At 35.7% G+C, this 23,551-nt stretch overlaps 1 protein-coding gene across 6 annotated transcripts in view; it reads left to right on the top strand.

Annotated features, from left to right (window-relative positions):
* PDE1A (phosphodiesterase 1A) overlaps window positions 1-23,551 on the top strand; it is a 300,999-nt gene that overhangs the window by 131,107 nt on the left and 146,341 nt on the right. The window lies entirely within an intron of this gene.

Raw genomic sequence — 23,551 nt, 5'->3', positions numbered from 1 at the left:
TCCAGCCGGAAATTGGGCAGAACACCCACAGAAATTAAAAGGAAAATTAACATCTTTTTAGGGGGTGAGCATTGGTTTACAATGAGTTAAATGACCTTGTCTTGATGTCTGTAAAATAGTTTCTTTTCTTTCTTCCTTAGTTTATTTCCTTCTTTCCATTTGCCTTGGAAATGAAATATAAAGTTGAACTATTTGGATATCCCATTTAAATTTTGTTTCAGTATTTTATATTTGCATCCCTTTGTCTTGGAATAGATTTAAGCTTACTTACAGGCAATTAAATTAGCCTATCACTACTTCATAGATTCTGGCAGAAGACATGAGGCTACTGGGGTCAGAAGCAAAGAGCTTTACTACTCAGGGCCCTGCAAGCAGCGTGAGTATCAGCATGTGTATCTGCTACCCTTGCCCCCAAGTCCCACAGGGGCAACTTAATATGGATTCTTTTAGACACTGTCCGTGAAGTAACTTTACATCACAGCTGAGGAACACTGAGCTTGGTTAACCCACTTTTTCATAGCAAATAGTAGGCAAGCCTCCTCTTTGTCTCAAAGGGAATTATTACCTCATCCCTCAAGGTTGCTTGCTGCAAACACAACCAGAGAAATGGTCTGGGTAAAAATCAGTCATAGCCCTGCAGTCCCAGCACACCTGGCAGGACAGGTAGGAGTGCTAGGGACCCATGGAGGACTCTGTCACATAACACCCTTATGTGTGGATGCTGTAAATGCCTTGATATACATACCCCTATTTTAGGTAGGTATATGTACATATTTCTCATATTTTTTGGCATATGACTAACTGAATGTGTATATGACAAATGATATATTTACCAGTTCACCTTCTTAATCCAGATTATGTCCTAAAACATTAGCATCAAGTAAATGATCAACATTAACTAGTTATGGTTCAGATTCATTGCCTTAAAAATAAACTTATAAAGTTCAAGAAAGTTTATATGCACACAACAGAACAGAGGTGACAGGGTCATACTGTGATTTTACATTGAGGAGCTAGAGTAGGCTGCTGTGACATTATAAAATGTCAGTGTAAGAGGCCAACGCTGACATTTGAAATACTTCAAATGAAGTGATTAGTTTGTGACATGCATGGAAAAGCATTCCAAAGCATTATGAAGAAAAATGACTTATTCTCTGATATGACCCTGTCACAATGGATATTTTAATCTCATACTCACTATTTTCTTTAGTTTTTATACTTCAAACTACTATTGATAACTAGGTCCTAAAAGTATCTTCCAAATATGGCCAATCACCTGACTAGCTTTCAAAGTTATTCCCTAAGAAATTGGATTTCATCAGTTTGAGACATTTAGAGAAAAACAAACATCTAGAAACTACCCCTAACTGTGGCCATTGTTAGTGTATTAGAAATTTTAAGCACTTATCTGCATTTACAGCCATTGAAAGAAATGGAAATTTTGAGGACTACTTTGAAACAGCAGGATAAATTGTAGAAGCAGTGAAATAAGAGGGCAAAATTGTCTATAGTGTTCAAGTGGTGCTGGAAGATGTCAGAGTTTAATGAAATTATTTCTAAAATCCCTAGAAGTTAGGGGCTGCCTATTTCAAACACATTCTTTTTCTTCAAGTTATCCCCAAAAGAACATGTTCTGTTGCTCAGTGTGCTTTTTGTTAGCATTGCTGAAACAAGGAAAAGTAAAATGGCCATCCTTCACTACAAGCCAACCTTGAATTTGTCATAACTCATAAAAATAAAAAGAAGTCATACAGTTAGAGAGTTGTGACAACCAGAGCCATTCCCTGGGTTAAGGAAAATCAGAGATCAGAATATTACAGGGCAGGGAGTAAAGACGGACCGGTGAGTTAGCTGGTTAGGATGATGATGGTGGTAGCGAAGGTGGGAATCAGGGCTGCCCTTACAGCTGAGTTCTGGGGGCCTGTACCCTGGTTCCTGCGCTGGTCCTCCTCTGGCCATACCCACCTCACTGTCTGAGGAGCCCACAGAGACAACTGAAAGTGTCCTCTTAGAGTCTGTACAAGTCTCTCTTCTTGACCACATTTGAGAAACTTGGAATGCCAGAATTCCATTCCCAAGTGGATTAGAATCTGCTTCTAGGCCCTGCACCTCCTTCTTCCCCAGGTCTGTCTTCCTGAGGGTGGCCTGGCCTGTTGGTAATAATATTCCCCTGCTATGATATGTTTTCTTCCACATACATTTTACTTCAGTTGATACTCATGTGATCCCAGAACTTCCCCCTCAGGTAGAGGCAGATTTCATCTAAATGGTTTAAGATTCTGTAGCTGTAGTCAAAATCTATAGGTCTAATATCACCTACCTCCTGTCATCAAACACTCTAAATAATTATATTGCAAGTGGCCTTGGTTGAGAGCTCACCAGTCTTACTTTGGCTATTTTTCTTGGCTGAATCTCTGACTTGTAGAATTTTAATTCACAAACATGTATTGTGTATTTTCTACGGACATGCTTGACTTCCAAGTGGTCTGGAAATTTCCTCCTTTTTCATACCTTAGCTGACCTCCTGAACTTGACTCCTGGCTTATTTGCTTTTTCTGCTTTTCAGCTCTCTCCTTTTCAGAGAGGTTCCTGTTCTCTTTTTGGTCAAGCCACGGTCCTTTCTATTTCCTTTCCCTATCATTCAGTTCTCATTGGATATTGTCTTTTAATAACATCTTCTCCTTTTTCATGTCAAAGAAGCTTTTGTTTCTGACTTTAGTATTTCAAATATAATCACAAATGTTGCTGAAAGGTATAGGAAGATGTAAGAGAGTTACCACAAGCATTTTTTTTCATAGGAGTCCCCTTGTGATGAATGGGCATTTTTGTATGTACCTAGGGATGGCCTCTTTGTAGGTTGGGGCAGAGGGTTCATGGAAAGGGGAGATGCCTGCCTCAGTTTCCTCAGAGGCCACTCCAAGCTGGGGCCCGTATTGTCACTCCAGTGACTAGTGAAAGGAGAAACCTGGCATTCATCAGAACTGACCTAACCATGGTAGAGACTCCTGGTTGTTTGTGAGGGTCTGCGTGCAACTATGAGAATCCCATGTTCCAGGCACCGAGTTTCTTTGGTCAGCTCTTGCCTGGGAGCCCTCTCTTCCTTCTTCCAACCTGGTTGAATCTGGCTTGCATTGGTTCTGGCTAGCTCAAGGCAGCTTCTGAAATAAGAATTAGGTAACTTTGGTGATTCCACATACAAAATGAATGTTCTTATATTTGTATTTAAAACTGATATTCTACAACATAGATACAAATGGTAAAATTCATGCTAAGTAGTTCAACTTTTTGATTTTTCTTTACTGGGAATCTAACTGTATACCAAGTGAAGAGAAAGATCATGAGAAAAAGGAAAAACATGTATACTTCTAACTGCACTTTTTCTTGCTTTTAAAAAAAGGGGCCTTGTATTTTTATTTTGTACTGTGCCCTGCAGATTATGTAGCCAGCTCTATATGTACACATTCTTTGTGAAAAACCACTTCTGCTTATCCTCAAATAAAGATACAGCAGCCAGCACACTAATGCTGAACAGAACATCCTTTACAACCCAGCCATTCAGTTCCTAGGGAAATACCTAACAGAAATGCATACATATATTCGTCTAAAGACAAGCACAAGTGTCCATAGAAACACTGCCTCTCATAGCCCTAAACTGAAAGCTATCCAAAAGCCCAATAAATTGCGGAAACAGATTATATCTAAAAGGAACAATATACTAACGAATCTCACAAAGATCATGTTGAATTAAAGAATCCAAACACAGAAGAGTGTATATGGTATAATTCCATTTATATACATTCAAAAACAGGCACAACTAATCTATGGTTTTAGAAGTCAGGATAATAATTACTCTTGTTGGGAGGGTTGGGTAATTACTGAAAGAAGGCATAAGTAGAACTTTTGAGGTCCTGATAATATTTTATTTCTTGGTCTTGATGTCAATGATGTGTTCATTTGTGAAAATTTATCAAGTTGTAACTTAACATTTGTGCACTTTTCTCTGTGTATGTTATACTTCAATAAAAAATTCAAAAAATAGACTAGCATGAAATACCCTCCATTCTTCTATTCACTGCTGCTACAGAGTAGGACTTGATTCTATTAATGGGAAGTACAATGGAAGAAATAATATAGCAAAATTAATTTATTTTCTTTTTTTATTCTAGAGTTATGGGATATGTAGCTAAAGAATAAAACATTGTTTTGATTAAAAGTTTGTAAAAGTAGAAAGAAAAAGAAGAGACAAAATATGTTTCTATTATAAAAGTACCCCTATACAGCAATTGGCAATGACTTGGAAAAGGTGACATTTTAAGAGATGTCCTGTGGAGTGTAGTTCAGGAGTTAGAACCATCCTCTTTAAGGTTAAAGCAATGTCTGTTTGCAATTAAACTACAAATGTGTGTTTAAGAGGGATGTATTCCTATTGATTTAGTCTAATTATGTTTTTTCTTCCCTTTTTTTGTTAGTTGTCAATATTGATTAATATCTCATAATAGAATAAATAGGTAATTTATTATTATCTGTCTCTACCATATTAACAAATTCCTATATGGTTTCTCTGTCAGTAGTCTCTTTAGACTAGTTCAGGTTCCTTTGTATCACAAGTTAGTTTCCTTAAAACCAAATGTGATAATATGAATTTTGTCCTTACAAGTTCATTTGACTTCCTTTTACCTCTTGAGTAAGATCCAGTTTACTTAATCATTGTAAACAACAATGTTCTTCAGAGTTTGCTCCTAACCTGGTCCCAGATTGTTCCTCTGAGATGAGGCAGTTAACTGTTTGAAATCCCAATCTGCTTCTACTCTATAACCACCGTGTGACAAAATATTCCCCTACTGCTGCCCTCCAGGGACTTTAAATATCTTTCCTTTTGAACATATGTTTGTGTGTGTGTTTGTGTTGGTGTTTCAATTTTCAGACTGAGTACAACATCTAGAAGCCTACGGCTTTGGGAAGGAAGGCAGTTTGACAAATCTTAATCTTCCTAATCAGAAAATTGATGGTTCACAGAAATTTTAAGTGCATTTCAATGTCAGAAATACTACTAAAACTTCCACCAACCTGGTCTCTGACCAAGAACAACATAAAACATGACGGAAAATCTAAACATAAATGCCTGTCACTGAAAAGCTTTTCCATTCAATTTGTTGTTGTAGTTAGGGTCCCAAGGACCCAATGGCCATATTATTTTACTGACCTGTACTGGCTCTGTTGGAGGTCAGTATGTGATTTTGGCAAAGAGAAATGGAAAGTATGTCTTTTTCAGACAGATTCTATGTTTATCCTGTTTACTTATGATATTTAAAAAAATTAAATTGTTCACCCACAGATGCTTCCCTTTTCCTCAGAAAGTTCCATTTTGAAATATGGACTTGAGTATATCAAAATCCTGCTCCTGGCATCCACAGCAAAGAGCTTTCTGAATAAATAAACTTAGCAGTTAAAGGTCTGGTCTGTACCCTCACTTGGGTTGTTTTCAATTCCCCTGAGACTAAAATCACCATAGCAATGACATTTTATTCTACCTACCTCCTTATAGGAGATGCCTATTAATATACCATTTATCAGAACAGATTAGTTTATTTTGGTGTTACAATAACACTTTTTACAGGAATTCAAACTATTCCTTCTTCTTTGCACAGCCTTTCTGTCTTGAATTCTTCCCTCTGTTCACAGACTGATTTTCAATCTGTTTTACTAAAGAAAAGAATAGAACAATTTGAACCCCAAATTTGGAATAAGGTAAAATTACTGTCCCAGGCATGTAGCAGCCCAGAGCTTGGGTACAAGGTAAGATTTTGAGATCCAGGGCTGGAACTAAGAGTATAGCTAGACAGAAAGTTAAGGTGAACTAAAGACTGCTCTGTGGATTGAAGAAATGGAATGGACAAGATCACGTGGAGTCCAGAGTCAATTGGATAGATGTGATTCATATACCTCAGTAAAATGTACCAAAGAAGGGAAATATCACGGGAAGTCGCATGAGGGGCTACTGAAGCATGAGGGGAAGTCGCCTGAGCCATGTGAGAACACAGGAGGAAACTTTTCTAGGCAATCTGTGGTTCACCACTAGGTGGTCTGAACTGATTCATACAGGAAATACATACCCACAAATGCCAGAGACCACAGAATACTGAAGTGTTTTATGTGTGTCCTTGGCCTCATTCACCATTTTTGTCTACTCTTTTCCTTTTAAGCCCGATCATTTCCCTTTCTTACTAGAAGAGTCTAACAGTCTCCCTGAATTCCGGGAGATTCCTATCAACATACACTGAATGGAGAAATGATTTCTTCCTGTCTGTATACTTTCCTTTGCCCATATTGGCTTCTTTGCGCTATTGATGTAAAATCAGTATATAATTTAAGAGGTACATTATTTTTCTTAAAAGCTTCGGGTTTACAGATAAGAAGTAGATCCCAAACAACAACAACAAAAAATACTGGCTGGCTTTACATCAGCATAGCATGAGGTAGTTTGAGTTCAGTAAGATTTCAAATCTCTGAGAGCAGTGATTTGACTTAAACCGATCATTTCATTTGTGGCTGGCATTCCTTTTTTCCCATAAAAGTACTTGTTGCTTCCTTTAAAGATGACCATGTACTGCCATAACTCTATGCCTTTTTCTTAGAGTTTTTTCCATCATCTAGCATAAATCTCTTTAAATTTTCCAAGTTAATCTCCCTTCTTCATGAAGCTATTTCTGATTCTCTCTATCAAAATCAATAGTTTCTCCTCAGTGCTCTCATTGAACTTTGTTTATATCTCTTTGTAAATGGCTTTGCATTATAATTGTTTATGTGCATCCCTGTATTTCCCACCAGATGGAAATCTCTTTGAGAATGGAGAGCCTGCCCTATTCATTCTTATTGCCCAGTATCTAGCAGGGCACCTGTCTTAAATTAGGCACTTGATGTATATTGGAGAAAGTTTCACTACATTAAAGATAAAAAGCAATTTTACAAGGGCCAAATTCATGCTACAGTTAACAGAGTTTTCAACCCTTGATTGTATCAGAGGCAAAGGAAGTAGTAAATTATTAAGATCATGAGGGAAACATAATTTTAACAAAATGAAATGGATATCCAAGTGCATTAATATTGATACTGAACAGAAGCATAACACAAATTAGCTATTAGATTGCAGGCTCCAAAGGGTTTAGTATTAATTTCAGAGTTTACAACTTTAAATTAGATTCACAGTTGAAGTTAGGCAAATTGCTTTCTTTGTAGCAGAGTCTATGTACACTCCCTTCCCCTTGGGTTATTAATGTGAGATAGGGCCAGTTATTTATTAAAGGGATATCTGGCACTTTAAACAAAATTAAACAATTTAAAAATTACTTACCAGTATTTAAATCAAGCATTTTCCAACCAAATGACTTTTACATTTAGGCCAGAGGGAAAGCAAAACTCAGCTTCTAGCTATCTTCTATTTTAACCTCACATGATGAGGGTTTAACCATTAACAGAGAGGTCTGCCTTTACAAAACTTTATCTCAGATTTTGTTTCATAGAAGTTTCCTGGAAAAGAACAAAGGATCTTAAATCACTTACTTCTTAACTGGCCATGAAATGAAAGAAAAATGCTTCTGTGGAAGACAAGTCAATTCTTTTTCAACTGTCTTGGGTGAAATACTTGAAATTTTTCTTGGTGTAGGCTTTAGAGTCAAACAGGTAGGAGCTCAAATGCCAGCTCTACCCCCTTATTCTCTGGATTATCTTGAGATTGCTGTTAAAGCTCTCTGAGTTGATTACCTCATTTTTAAAACAAGACTTAATTATCACTTGTGTAAAAATGTCACTATGCATACTTGCACACAATTCTATGTGTGTAGGTCACTACTAGAAGGTTATAAAAGAAACATCATGATCTTTCCTTCCAAGAGAGAAACTAGGTGCCTGCCAGGTGCCAAGGACAGAAAAGAGATGTGCGTTTTATGGTATACCCTTTGACACCTTTAGAATATTGTACCATTACATATATTACCCTTTCAAAAGTAAATTGCTTGATTAAAAAAAAAAGACATAATAAAATATAAAATAAAAATTTCAGCCCAGCTCCTGAATGGTATTCAATAAATATTATTGTTTCCACATTTTCTATTTCATTCTCTAACTTACTCTCTCTGATCTGGTATCCCTGGAAAATACATCCACTCTTTTATGGAAATTTTAGTTCTACTATATTTTACCTTAATTCATCTCTCTGTTTCACTAGAGAATACTTTAGGTTTTACTTTTTCAATTGTTTGTGACCATAGAGTAAGTTAAAATTCAAGATTAATTTGAAAAAGTTCAAGGTTTTTGTTTTTGTTTTTTATTTCTCGTGAGTAGGGCTAAAATATTTTAGAAAGGTAAATCTTTTAAATTATTTACACTAAAATGGATAAATGTTAAAATATTGATGTTTTTAAAAAATTCAAATTTTGATGGCTTACCTTGTCATCCTTTCGTGTTAGACATATACATCTAAAAACCTGATGATAGCACATTTATTCCTCTAAGAAATATTTATAGCGTTTGTTGTGAATCTGTCAGACACTATTCTAGACTCCTGAACAAGACAGATAAATACCCTTTTTCTTGCAGAGTTTACATTAGAGGAAACACATAATAATAAATATGATGAATAAGCAAATTATTTAGTATGTTAGGAGATGGAATTTGCCATGGAAATAGGACAAAGAGTATTGAGATAAGGAGAAATTAGAGTGCCAGGATGTGTAGTGACATTAACTACAGTGGTCAGGGTGGTCTTGTTGAGAGACCTGAGCCAAGACTTGAAGAGGATGAGAGAGTAAAACCACACAGATACCTGGGGGAAGAGCAGAGGGAACAATATGATTTTATACTCTAAACAGAAGCATGCCTGAGTGTTCAAGGAATAGCAAGTGAGTGGGTACAGGAGGTATGAGCAAAAGGAGGTGTGATGTGATAGGAGAGGAGGTTTGGGGGTAAATAGGTTAAGATCATGTAGAGTCTTGTAAGACATAAAAGAGAGGTCAACTTTTACCCTGAGTGAGATAGGGAAGCTTGGAAGGTTTGGAACAAAGATTTTAAAAGGATCACTTTGGCTGCTCTGGTCAGAATAGACTACAGGAAGGCAAGAGAGAAAGCAAGTATTTATCAGTGTACTGGAGGCAAGAAATTGTGTCCAGAGTGGAGGTGTTGGATCTGATATGGGGTGTGTGTAAAAGACAAAGCCCCAGATAACTTAGGAGTTATGTAGGTGGAGTACCTGGAAGAGTGACCTCTCTGTTAACTGAGATGGGGATAACTGAGAGAGGGTCAGAAATGGAGGGGGCGATACTGGCCATTCATTTTTAAACATACTAAGTTTAAGATGTCTATTAAACATCTAAGTGAAGATGACGATGAGGCAGAGAGGTTCAGGCTGAAGTTATAAAAGTGGTAGTTATCAGTCTAAATAAAGACTCTGAAACTAGTCACCTCCTCCCAGCCCAAAAGTTAAGCCCAGGGATCTATCTACTTGTAAAGATTATCCTGGTTGATCCTAAGAGCTGAGTACAGACCTGGTGAAAAGCCAAGGAACAAGGCAGTTATTACTAAATTAGGATGTAGGGCATGCAGTTGTCTCTGTGGTCACTTCAGAATGAGGTGCCCATTTCTGTATTCTGTTTGCTACAAGCTTTTTTATTTTGCAGAGGCGTCTTTCAGGGAAGACAAAACTGGCACTTTGAACCTGACCTCTGGATAAAATATCCTCCTAAGATCTTTGAAATCTTGTGTGTGTGTGTGTGAGAGAGAGAGAGAGAGAGAGAGAGAGAGAGAGAGAGAGAGAGAGAAAGAGAGAGAGAGACAGACAGAGAGAGAGAGGAAATGAGAGAGAAGAAATGAGAAAAACAAGCAAAGAAAACCCAACATACACAAACACTATTACTTTAAAGATGCAAGAAGTTCTCTGTCTTGCAAAGGTGAAGTTACCTTTGGTGCAAATTGTTTCCTTGTCTAGTGGAAAGCACAAAAGAGATGACATCATTGTAAAGCAGGAGCCATGGCTGGAAGTGGAGATGTTTAAGAAGCCAAGGCTGCAATGAGCTGAATGTTCTGAATGACTGTGTACACAATGGCATGGATTTGAGGATGCTTATATTGCTGTGGACCGTGTTTCCTTTGTAAAAGAGCTAGTTGTAATTAGTAATTTGTTTTAGTTGTTTTTTTGGTCTTTAACAGAGATTCATTTAATATTAAAGCCTGGACTCAATTGTGTTGTGGGACGTATAAGGGACACACTTTGGCCATTGAGGTCACTGTATGAGAGTAGCAGGCCCCCAGGCAAGTGTCAAGGGCCCAAAATATCCACAAGTGAAGTGCAGTGGATGACCTGAGGGAAGTAATAACACAGTGCTCATCAGAATTGGGAAGATAATATCTTTACAGCTTGGGCTTCCAGAGACACTTAAGGATGGAGGAAATGTCGAAAGGAGACTCCTTAGGTGGAGGCCAAAGCTAGTAGAATCTTATCATACATATGAATGCGATTTCATTCATACACTCAGAGTGGTAAAGTCTGGAGAAAAATTATGTATAATTAAGTTATAATAGCTAAGAAGATCGAAGCTAATTTGTAGACATTGCTAAGAATAGTAAAAGAAACTGTGCAATTCACTTGTGTATGCCGATCCTGGGGTATTTTTAAGCTTTGTTCTTTTTTTCTTTGTAAATATTTTGTTGCACATTTAAGACCTTCTTCATATTCATATGTTTTGTAGCATGAGCCAGGATATAAATAGTATTTTTCAATGAATTTCAGTGATGGTATCAAAAACATTAAGGGACTACTATGTCTTTCATGTTATATAACTCAGGAAAAATATTAAATACAGTCTTTGGATATTCTTGTCAAAGATGACATTTGATATTTTAATTCCTAAAAATGAGAAATCACAGTGATTATATACTGATTCTCCCACTTTGATACCCAATTTAACATGATGATTTTGATAAGTATATCACAAAACACTTTAATAGTCTGATGATGTAGATCTGTGTAAGATACCAATTAGATTGCAAAAATTTTTAAGAGTAGTAATTTTTAAAGATTGGGGCAATTTTAATGACAGACTTCATAGGTTTTCGTCTTAGATGAAACATATTACACTGCAGTTTCTATAAAGATAAAATTCAAAAGAAGATCGCCTAGTTTGGTCTGCTGCCTGTGACATTATACTGAACATCTTCAAACCTCTTTTAATTTAAAAAATGTTATGTATACTATAAACTGGTTGATTGGCATAGTGTTGTGTATCCACCCACTAATAAAATCACCAAATGAATACCATATGCTTGCACAGCAGGCATTAAATATGATTATTGAATTTAATTTATAAGTCAGCCTATATTTTCTGATTTTGTTTCTCATGTTGTCATCATATAAAGATGTTTATTTTGTATAGATGTATTAAAAATTTCACTTCCAAACCATAGGCCACATGAGAAAAGCAGTAGTTACTTTGGTGCTCTTTTTCTAATTTCTTGAAATGAATATTTTGCTCATTAACTGTTAGCCTTTCTTCATTTATAATATCTATATTTAATGCTATATGCATTTTGCTTGTATTTTTAGCATAATGCTAAATATATTATAGCATAATGCTATATATATTTTGTTTATCTGCATTTAATGTTTTGATATGTTGTATTTTTTCTTATAATTCAGTTCAAAAATAGCTCATATAATGGATTAGTCATTAAAGTATTTCTTTTTTTTTATAGTTTTTTTTATGTATTTTCTTTTTTTTCATAAAACTATTTCTTAACTTCCAAGCATATGGGGTATTTTCTAGTTACGTGTTCATTGCATAATTGCATTGTGTACAGTGGACATACTCTATGTTTCCAAATCTTTGAAAGTTTTAGAGATTTGCTTTATAATCCAGATTCCCAGCAGCAAATGTAAGCAAATTCTGTAACATATAGCAGATAACTAAAGAAAACAATGCACCAAATTTAAAGTTTTTTCAAACAAAGTGCACCATATGAACACAAAAACTAGAATAAAAAACAATTTGCTTCCTATTAGTTGCTCATTCAGTGAAATTACAAAGAAAATTTTATAGATAAAGGCTTATGCTATATCTGGATAACGGCTAAGACAAAACTGCATCTCATACTTGTGTATTGAAATATCTGACTATTTTCTGCGGATTCTGAATCTCCAGGGAGAGTAACTAGAATGTAGACTGTAGAGTCCACCATGTAGGTATATACTGATGACAGAAATGGGGAATCTACAAATATGTCATTAAAATATAGACACATGCAAGAGTTATAGCCATAAATATTTCTATATCTTTCATAATTAGAAACTTAGAAAAATAACCTATCTCTACAATAAGCATGACTCAAAAATAACTTCATTAATAGAATGCACTGGATGAGGGATCAGAAAACTAGAGTTTGGGGGTAGATTAGATACTCCTTTGATTTACAATCTAGGCAGGATTCTAATCCTCTTGAATTTTGGTTCTCTCCTTAATGAAATGAAGAGAATTAATTTTGCCCCTTCTCTCTAGAGGTTGTGAGAACTGGGGACCAAAAGCAATGGTGTTTGAAAAAGAGATTTTATTCTGTAAAGTACTATTAAAAACTTAGGTTTTATTATTAATGAATAGCCAAGTATCCACATGCTCAACATCACATTAAGCAGTGCCAGGGGATTCCAGAGAAATACAAGTACTGATCTGAAAAAAAAAAAGTACACTTTAGAAAATTCTAGGAGGAAATAGTGCTTTAAGTCAGGGCCCTAAAAACTCAAAGGAGCCTTAGAAATTAAATTACATATCCAAACTCTCCATTTTATAAATGAGAATTCTAAGACTTAGAAAGATTGATTTTTGTCCATGGTTCCACAGCATAACCAGGCTTTATTATTCTAAGGTGGCCCTCCCACATCATTGCATTGGTTAGTAAGGAGGGGAAGGTATGCCATCAATAACATCTTATTCCTTGTGAGATATTTCTAAATATTCATGTTAACATTGAATATATGTGTTAATCTAATATATGTATGTATTTAATGGCATGCTTGTGTGGAATTTGAATCGGATTGTGTAAAATTAGGTAAGGATTCATTAGATAATATATGTATTTATATTTCAAAAATATAATAATTTGTGTGCCAGGTACTATGTTATGAGCCTGCCTTTGTTGAAAAGGGAGTTACTGACCACATGTTGGAGACTTGTTAACCTTTTATGGTACCTTCCATCCATTTAACAATGGTATTTTAAGGCATCAATAGAGATAACATTTATCTTTTTAAAATTTCATTTTTAACTATCATTTCCCTTTGTGTTTCTTACCAAACGAAACCTAGAGAACATGAATATGTTTATGTTCTTTTTCTTAATGAGAAGTATACTTTCTGCCATGTGTTAACTCCAGATTCAAGGAAATATAGTATTTATGCTATTCCAAAAGAGTTCTAAATAAAAGTAAAAAAAAAATTCTTACAGTTAACCCATTTGACATGTGAAAATATTCATCACTAATAAATTATTAAGTTATTTTCAATACCCATATTTCAGTTAATTTCCTCCTGTTTTAACATCAGGACTATAGAAAAGCTAGCCATTTTCCCTGACATTCTAGCTATTTTGCATAACCATACAATTTTTAGGGTAAAGTCTTCCTTAACCTCTTTTCCTACTTGAAAATTTGAAGATCCTAGATCTAGTTAAGATGTAGCTTTTTTTTTTTGTATTTTGTTTCTAATTTCAAAGTTTCCATTTTCTGCTATTTTACAAGGGATATTTTATGAAGTGAGTTTTATGGGACAGGGTACTTTGGGCTTAGATTAATGGCCAAAAGAGAAAGAGACAGTGGAATAGCAAAATAGGCTTCAGAAATTTAATTCCACTTGGAGGCTCTCTGAAAGTTTGACAGCAAAGTAATTTTCCATGATGAGAGCAGACATTAGCCATGCAAAAGTTATGATAGTGCATTTTATTAGACAAACTTTCTGAGAATAACATTTAAATTTTATGTAATTTGCCTGAAAGCAAATGGAAACACAAGTTGAATGTTTTACAAATGGCCTTTAAAGTATCTCTTTGCTTATTTTGAAACTCCTTTTGACAATTCTATAAATCCTACAGGCTGCATGTACTTCATTTTGCTGATTATTTTGGCTTTATTATAATTCAACAATCCTCATAAATTGTTCTTCAATAAAAGTTGCATTTTATAGTACAATCTCAGTGATCTATGCCCAAGCTATGAAACAGAAGGTTGCTTTATCACTTGCAGGTAAATTTATGTCTTTACAATGTAATAAGATAATGAATATGTGGTTATCACCCTCTCTACCTACCCCAAGCAAATTAGGTTTAGGATTTTAGAAAATAAAAATTATTTTCCTTTTTTCACAAAATATGAGCATAATTGCATTATGATTCGCAATATGAAATTCACATAGACCTGCTCAATCAAAACCACATGGAGTGTTATTATTTTTTTAAAGTTCCTTAGGTGCTTTATGATTCAATATTTTTGGGAACTTTTATCATAGATAGAAATAGAATATTTACTTTTCCCTGAAGCTGCGATCAACCCTTGCCTTATAATTCCCAGTTGTTCAAGATTTTAAAATGCATAAATTTCCCCTAGATTGAACAGAACTCTTAAAACTTGGGGCACTTTTACTTGAGCAGTTTTTACCCAGAGAATTGGATTGGATCACTTTTCAGAGCAATTACTTTCTGATGATTATTTAAGATCATATAGTATTAGAAAAAAATCTTACTCAAATTAAATAAACTTAATTGTATTGAATCTAGATTCTGTTTGAATTTTATAGGTCTCAAAAGTACTTTTCAAGGACTAGATTTTTATTACCATATTTTCATTTTAAATGGAAATTCATAGATATTTCATGGATAGAAGTATCAAGTTTATGCCAAATATTTCCTTAGGTGACTAAGAAATAAAAAGGTAACATGAAAAGAGCATGGTAAGATAAATGCATCGTGGAGAAGTACAAATTACATTGAAAGATTTCACAATCTATCAAGCAATTGGAAAAGGCCATTCTCCATGCCTCTTTCAGTTCTACCAAAGAAGGCCTCATTCATACACCCTATAAATTTTTCTTTTTGTGCAGTGATTCAAAGAAAAGGAAATATGCCTTTGAGGTAGAGCAAGGTTATCCTTTCATAGATATGTAGAAAAAAATATCTTCAGCACAAATACATGAAGACGACTTTAATTAAAATTCATGTTCTTCAGTAAGGCGCTAATAAGCATCAAGTGAAAACAAGGTTAAATAAAGGTTTCAAACAGCTCATTAAATGCAGTCTAGTTACTACTGAAATACTGGTTACTGCCATTAGTGCAGTCATGCAAGAGAAAACAGATGACTTACCTGTCTATCACGTCAGACTCTTGCCTCCTGGTTACAAATGAAAGCATGTGCTTTGTAGAGGTGACCGGGACTATTGTGAAGAGTAAAACTGGTTTTGGTTGCATAAGTGCTTATGTCAGTTAACATTCTAAGTTCTCAACGATTGAGAAAAAGACTCCCGTGCTAGTTCAAGTAAGTGAACTAACATTGATTAAAAGCATTTTACATGCTTGTTTTCTTCATTTCTTGTGAAGTAAGTGATATTAGCCCCATTTTACAGATGAGGAAACCGAGGCCCTGAGAGGCCCAAGTAACCCCACATCAAACACTAGGTGGTAGAGTCAGAGTCCAAGTGCAGTTGTTTCTGGTTCCAGCAATCCCCCTTCTAGTGTTGTCCCATTTGAGACAGGAAGAGAATGAACTCAGTGGATCCAGAAGTCATACACCTTTGAATAACTGTCTCATGTCTGTAGCATCACTTGTAGAATAGTGGTATTAGAACACATGGATCAGTATGAACTGTGTTGACAGTGGGTAGGTACTGCTGAAGGACATATCAAAATGGGGGATCCAGTAGGAGGAGTATAACTAAAAGTCAAATATGATACAGATGTAAAGGCTCTAAAATGTCAAATGACGGGGAGCTCTTGGAGGACCAAAATTGTGACAAAGAAGGTATTGGTTAGTGTCTGATATTTTACCATAGGCATTACCAATGATAGTGGGATATCAGCCTTTTCTTTGAGGGAGAATATTCTATATTTATCTTTAGGATAGATCATCCTGCTTTTTGCCCAAAAAGAAGGAGCATACATTTAGTTCAGTTTGACAAAACTCTATCCTGTGATAATTATTACAACGGGTGGCTTTTCAGACTAGAAACGAAGCCTATTAACCACATATGGGGAAACCAAGAGGTCTTTTTTGATGACCTTCCATTTCCTCCTAAGTACTTGGACATCTGAAAGTACAAGACAAGGCCATTCCTCAATATACATGGAATTTTTAAAAAATTCACCTGAGTCAATTTTAAAGACCTTATTGGCTTTATTCAATAGTTCATGAATCAAGCAGCATTCAATCTAGCAGATAGAGAGGAGCTCTGAGGAGTATACAAAATGAAAGACTTTTAAGGCAGAAGGGAGCAGAAACAAGGAAGTTATACCAGTAAAAGCGTGGCAAGGTCACATTCCATTAGGGCATGGCAGGGGTCTTTCAGACTACCTCACCAGTGCTGACCAGAAGATTTCTGATTGGATGGTGTAAGATTCCATTCCTGATAGAGGTTAGCACTGTAATTAAGCCTCAGTTTGGTGGTATGGGGCTTAGTATAAGTGACTCCATTCTGAGCTTGTTTTGTTTTTAACAGTGGAAACACTGGTGAAAGCTAATTTCCAGACAACATGGGCTAATTTTTACATTTGAGGAGATAAAGTGACAAGTTATTTATCAAAAGCTTCAAGTAATTAATAATTTTATGACTTTGAAAATGACAGAATTGTTCATTATTTTCTCAAAGATTCCACACACACTCTCCCATTTAGATACTAGACTCAATGTAACTCAGTATTATGATGTAATGAACTAAATATATTCCAAATACTGTTAAAGTGAAGTTAACTGTGAAACTCTTAACATGTAGATTTTCTTTCTTTCCATTTAGTGCACTACTGTTTTTCCTTTTGCATATCTTTCTTGTAAAAGTTCACAATCTTTCTTTATCTACTCAAATCCTTTCCCTGCATTTGTGGTCTTGCATTTTACACTGTAACGTATAAAGCAAAGGGAACAGATTTAAACCCCAGGTAAGGAAAATAACACCTAACATACACCTGCCTATTACTATGTATTGGGCGCTCTTCTAAATACTTCATACTTTTTTTACATTTTACTCTTACAACCTATTTGTAGCACAGGGACTAATCTTTTATCCTCTTTTGTAAATGTGGGAACTAAGGCACAGAAAAGTTAAGTAATTTACCCAGTGTCAAGATTCATATCCTGAACTATGATGCCTCTGACCAGTTTCTCCATAACTGTGTGATCTCAGCTAAGTTACTAAACCTCTCTGTGTCCCCATCTGCCAGTGGGAATACAAAATAAATAGACAGGCTTTAAAGAGTTTACAATCTTCTTGGTAGAGATGTTGAGTGAGCAGGTAAAAATGTGACTCTAGAACTCAAGAGGCAAGGTGGAGTACAAAGTCTGGAGACCAGCCACATATAGCACCCAGGGAAGTCCTGAGAGTAAATGAGATGTTCAGGAAGAAGGTGCTGAGTGAGAAGATCACTGAGGATGGACCCTATGGGGTTGAAGGGGTCGGTCCTGGGTACTGAAGGTTGAAAAGGAGAGTGTGGGAGAGAGATTAGAGGCTAGAGCAGCACTGAGTGATGCTAGAGAAGCCGGGGAACTGGCCAACAACGCCAAACATAACTTTTTATATTTAAAGCCATGTCATTATGTTTGGCGATGAGGTCATCACTGACCTTTTGAGAGACGCCTTCCTAGAGCTGCAGGGTGGAAATGGGGTTGCAGTGGATTCCAAGGAGGGAGAGCAGAAGGTGGAGGCAGGGTGGAGAGTGACTGTCCAGGCAGTTTGGTGTGAAGAGAGGGCTGCAGCCAGAGAGCAAGCAGTGCTGAGAGATGGGCTTGTGGATAGGGAACATCTAAGTGTGTTTCTACATGACTTTTAAGGATCTGAGAGAGAGATGGAAAAGGGGAAGAGCAATAAAATAAGATTCAAGAGGAAGACATAGGCCTATCGCCCTTCTGAGAACATTTGCTTTTTAACAATTTCTTCAATGCTATTGCCCAAGAAATAACTGATAAGAATTTGAAATCCATTCAACAACTAATATTTATTAAATTGCCACTCTGTATCTGACACCATTTTAAGTGCTGGGAATACAACAACAATAGCAAAAACAAAATGAGCAAAATTCTTGCTCTTATGACACTTTCACTATAGAGTCTGTTTGAAATAATCAAGAAACATGCAGATTAATCTGTCCAGTGGAGATAAGTGGTTTGAAGAAAACCAATTAGGGTAAGGGGTTGGGGGTGGTCCTGGAGGGGCAGTGCTGCTATTGTAGACGGGGAATAGGAAACCTTGTTTGACAAGGAGACATTCAAAAAATCTGAAGCAATGAGAGGCTGGATTTTATGAATGTATGGTGAGAAAATGTTTCAGATAGATGAACAGTGAGTGTGACAGGCTATAAGTGCAAAGATTTTGGCAGATTCAAGGAATAGTCACAAGGCCACTATGGTTGGATTGGAATGAACAAAGATAGCATATGGGAGCTTGGCAACAAATTGTACAACCACATGAACAGGAGTCTGCTCTGCCTACAGATAAAGACAGCTGTAGGAATGGATTACATTCGAATTATTATTTTATTATTATTATTTTACTTTTATTTTGTATATTTTCCTATGTATTAGTAGTAATTTTTATATTTGGGGATATTAGACCGTTTTGAGAACCTAATGAATGCCATGGATTCTCTTAGGGAAAAAACACATCTTTAGCCAAAGAAAAGAGGTTGCTTACTATTTCAGAGGATTCTGGAAACTCTACAATCCCTTTCATAGACCCCAGGTTAAAAATTCTTCCTGTGGAAAATGAGATGCTTTCCAAACTGTTCTTAAATGTTATTTTGATTCTAAATAATGCAGAGAGCCCTGCTCACTTGTCCTTGAAGAGTTTATCATCCAGTTCACTGGATTTCCAAATGTATTTCCACATAGACCCCTGGCATCTGAGTTCCTCGATCTCATTCCAGTCATTCTCAATCACCTGCTCTCATGATCATACTCAAGGCCTAATAACTGTAGCCCCTCCACAATCTCAGTTTCAAGCATCTGTTTCTAACTGTTGCTTCCTGTCTTCCCAGTTCCAGTTCCCTCTAGTGTCCCAACTGCAAAAATTCTTGATTCAAATGGAACCTACTTTCCAAATCAGTCCTACCACCTTTTTATTTTCCTCCATCCGTGAACTATGTCCTTATTTCTCTCCATACACAGTTCATACTCAATTATTCACAGTTGCATTAATGACCTTTCTTACATTCTCAATGTCCTTGTTTCATTACTTTCTGTATTATTCTTCTGTCAAAACCCCAACACTATTAAATTCTACTCTCAAACTATTCACCATCTCTTGGGCAATGTGACAGTAAAAACAGGGCCATACGTGATGTTCTGTGTTTAAATTCATGACCACAAACCTCAAATCATCCCTTAATGGCTGCCTGGCAATCAAACCATTTCCCTACTGCTTTAGGCTCAAACACGCTCCTAGAAAATATTTTCTGTTTTCTTCGTCTCTCTTTCCATATCACCTACTCCCTCACTCTCAGATGGAGTCTTTGTGACTTTGCATCCTATTTCACTGAGAAAATAAAGGAAATCAGAAGAGCACCTGCAACACTGATAGCACATCTACCCACTTGCTGTGTCCATGTTTACATAGTCTGCCTTCACTCCTCTAAGTGTAGATGAGCCCATTTATGAAAATCATCATTTCTACTTATGTATTAAATCACATTCCTAATCACCATCTCGAAGACTCTATCCACCACCCCTTCTCTACCCCACATCAGTTTGTCCTGTTAAATCCATGCTTTCAGCATAAAAGCTTGCTGTTATTTTTTCCATTTAGAAAAAACCTTCCTGAACTCACATTTTCCCCCAGCTTGCTCCTCATTCTTCATTATTTAGAGCAAAAGTCTAATGTGTTATCTGTACGGCTTTCTCTACTTCCTCTTCTTCCATATTTCTTAAACCCACTTGAATCAGGCTTTGTCCTGCTATCTCCGCTGAAACGACTGTTGTCAGTCTTCAGTGACCTCATGTTGCTAAACCCAATGGTTGTATCTCTGTCTGCTCGGGGGAACTATCAGCAGCACTTGTGATAACTAAACGCCCCCTTCCTCTTAAGATAATTTCCTCACTTGGTTCACCCTCATCTTATTGGCCACTTCATCTCAGTGTCCTTTGTTGATTCTCTCTCATCTTCTTACTTTTAAAATTTGTAGTATTAAAAAGCTAAACAAAACAAAACAAAACAAAACCTCTCCTCCATTCATACTGACCTCTATACTCTTTCTTGAATGCCCAAGCATGGCCTTCTCTCAGGTCTTCGCAATTCAGTTTTCCTCTGCCTGAATGCTCTTCCTGCAGAAATATCTTTCTTTTCCCTTCATTCAGTTCTCTACTCTAATATCATTTTTTATTTTTCAGACAGGCCACTGGCCACTTTATAAAATATTCATCATCCACTCTTACCAAGGTAGTCCCTCCCTCTCCCCCTTACACTTTTACTTTCTCCCAGCAGTGATCACCATCTAACATTACATATTTAATCATTTGTTTATTGTCTGTCTCCTCTCAAATTTGTCAGGTGTATTAGGACAGGAACTTTGTTTTATATAGTGTCCCCAAAGCCTAGACTAATTCCTGGCATGTTCTAGATATTCAATAATTGTTTGTTAAATGAATGAGATATAACAAACTGACTTAGCATCACAGGTTTGTATGCGACATAATGTTTACTCAAAATAGCCTGTGAACTTTTTGAGCACAGGAGCCATGACTTGCTTATGTTTTAAATAAGTGAATAAGAATATTAATATACACAGTAAAATGTTGAATAATTGAAAAAAACTTTATTGTCAATATTCGGAGAAAAGTAATGTGTGCCTCTCTCCAATCTTTGACCCCAACCCACACATAATACATTTTTTAAAGGGCTGTGAACTTGCCCTTCTGAAGTAACTGCAGCATATTTTTTAAAACTGTGTTGAAATACACATAACATAAAATTTACTATCTTAACCACTTTTAAGTCTACAGTTCCATGGAATTAATTACATTCACATTGCTGTGCAATCATCACTACTATCCACCTCCAGAATTTTTTGGTCATCATTATCTGAAACTAAATGGGGTGATAAAGATTTATATTTTATCCCATTAAACCCATTATAACCATTAAACAATTTCCCATTACATGGTAATTACTATTCTACTTTCTGTTTTTATGAATTTGACTATTCTATGTACTTAATGTAAGTGGAATCATAGAGTATTTGTGTTTTTGTATCTGGTTTATATTACTTAGCACAATATTTTCAAAGTTCACCCATGCTGTAGCATGTACCAGAATTTTTTTCCTTTTAAGGCTAAATAATATTATATTGTATGCACATGCCACATTTTGTTTATCCATTCATTCTTCAATGCACATTTGGATTGTTTCTAGCTTTTGGCTATTGTGAATAATGATTCTACAAACATTGGTATGCAAATATCTATTTGAGTTTCTGCTTTCAATTATTTTGGGTATATACCTAGAAATGGAATTACTGAATCTTGAGGTAACTCTGTTTAATTTTTTTGGAGAAATTGCAATACTATTTTCCATAGTAGCTGCAAAATTTTGCATTCCTACCAATAATGCACAAGGGTTTCAATTTTTTCACAACCTTGACAACACATATTTTCTGGGTTTTTTTGATTTTGTTTTTCTTTTATGCTAGATATCCTAATGAGTGTGAATTGATACCTCGTGGTTTTGATTTGCATTTTTCTGATTATTACTGATGTTGAGTATGTTTTCATGTGCTTGTTCCATTTTTACATCTTCTTTGAAGAAATGTCTATTCAAGTCCTTTGCCCATTTTTAAATTGGACTGTTTGGGGTTTTATTGTTGTTGTTGAATTATAGAAGTTCTTCATATATTCTGGGTATTAGTCCCTCATCAGATACATGATTTGTGAATATTTTCTCCCATTGTGTATTGCCTTTTTACTTTTTTGTAATGTCCTTTGATGCAGCAAAGTTTTTAATTTTGAGAAAATCAAATTTTTCTATTTTCTTTTTCGTTGCCTGAGCTTTTGGTGTCATGTCCAAGAAATCATCACCTAATCCAATGTCATCAAGCTTTTTCCATTTCCTTCTAAGAGTTTTATAGTTTAAGCTCTTATGTTAGGTCTGTGATCCATATTCAGTTAGTTTTTGTATATAGTATAAGATAAAAGTACAATTAATATCACACTTGAGAAATATTTCTTATTTCTAATTTCTCAGCATGGTCTTCCTTTGTTATACTTTTGCTCCTATTAACGTAACAAATGTTTATTCATACCCTAAGATTTTAGCAAGGATGTGTTTTTGGTGTAGAAAAGAGCAATGAATTCAGACCCCCAAAGCTTGGATTAAATACTAGCAATAACTAGTTCCATGACCCTAAGCAAGTCATTAAACCTTTCAGAGCTGTTGGAATGATAGTACCTACCTCAGTTTGTTGTGATAACCTCTGTTAAAGTATCTGGAATGTAGTGAACACTTTAATGTTTGCTGAATCTATTGCTCAACATTGAACCACTAATTTTTTCTAATGACTAATCTCAGCTGACTTGGTCTTGTGTTGAAGGCAGTCAACCATGCAGTGGGTAGAGGGATAGAGGGCAAACCATCCATGCTGGAATGAAAAAGGACAGGTGCCAAGAGACATCATGGAGGAGTATAGATGTGGAGTGCACATGCTTGCTGCAGTAGGTACCCACAGGGCAGTGGTTTTGTTTCCTTGTAGATTGGGGGCAAGATATAAAACTTCAAGCAAAAAGTAGTGGCAGTAACAAATTTGACCTCTAAAATAGAAAATGCTTGGCATTAGGTGGAAAGTCTAAAATGTTTGCAATTAGCTAAAAAGTCTAAATTTTTAAGATTACATAGGCGATCTCTGATTTCCATCTGTTTTAAATTTTCTCAAATACAGGTAATTATGGAAAGTAGGTTGTTATATTTTGAAATCCCCTAAATTTAGGCATTAAAATATTTTATGCATACCATTTTTATATTTAGCATAATTATAATTTTAAAATTTGCCTAAAATTCTATGCATTGATCCCAAAACACATGATCCCCAAAATGGAGTTTTAGGGGATTAATGTGAGGGTGTCAAGATCTGGCAAAGGAATTAAATTTGAATAAATTCTTCTCCCTGTTACCTAACCACTGAGGAATAGAACTTTTAGTGTTATTCCCTCCTCCATAAAACTGAAATAATGTATCTTACCCTGTCTCCCTCCACAGTACTATCATGAGGTTTAAATGAGATGAAACATATAAACTTGTAATGAGTATTTTTTCCAAGTACTAGCTTTAAAAATGTA

Source organism: Camelus ferus, chromosome 5 (genome assembly GCF_009834535.1).
Source record: "Camelus ferus isolate YT-003-E chromosome 5, BCGSAC_Cfer_1.0, whole genome shotgun sequence".
Classification (NCBI taxonomy): domain Eukaryota; kingdom Metazoa; phylum Chordata; class Mammalia; order Artiodactyla; family Camelidae; genus Camelus; species Camelus ferus.
This window is presented reverse-complemented; position numbering and strand designations above follow the sequence as displayed.